The sequence below is a fragment of the Condylura cristata genome, unplaced genomic scaffold (genome assembly GCF_000260355.1).
Source record: "Condylura cristata isolate star-nosed mole 26May11 unplaced genomic scaffold, ConCri1.0 scaffold00010, whole genome shotgun sequence".
In the NCBI taxonomy this organism is placed as follows: domain Eukaryota; kingdom Metazoa; phylum Chordata; class Mammalia; order Eulipotyphla; family Talpidae; genus Condylura; species Condylura cristata.
In genome coordinates this window covers 8,372,654-8,373,158 of record NW_004567111.1, presented here as the reverse complement: position 1 = coordinate 8,373,158, position 505 = coordinate 8,372,654, and positions in this window count along the sequence as shown.

The window sequence follows — 505 nt, the reverse complement described above, 5'->3', positions numbered from 1 at the left end:
GGCTCCGAGACCGCGTCTGTACACGCCACCCGGGGCCCGTCGCAGGAGGGCGCGGGGCCAGGCCGCGGTGCTCGTACCTATCCATATGTACACGTGGGCACCGGGTCCTGGCGAGGCGGCCCGCGGGGTCATAGCGCCGCGGCGTAGGCCGCGGGGTAGGGGTCCAGCTGCGGCTTGCCCATGCCGGGCAGCAGGATGTAGGCGAGCGGCGGTTGCAGCCCAGGGCTGGGCCAAGCGCTGCAGTTGCACGGGATCATGTAGCCCGGGTTGCCCGGGCTGGGGTGCGAGTGCGTGTGCCCCCCGGCGGCCGCCGCCGCGCACGGCTCCTCCTCCCGGTCTTCCTCCCCCCCGCCGCCGCCGCGCTCGCTTCCTCCTTCTTCTCCTCCCTCTCTCCTCCCCCTCTCGGCCGCCGCCTCCCTCCACCCGTCCGGCTCCGCCGCGTGCCCCCCTTCCCCAGCGCTCGGGGTCCCGCGCTCCCCAGCTTCGCGGGCTGCCCGCGGCCGCC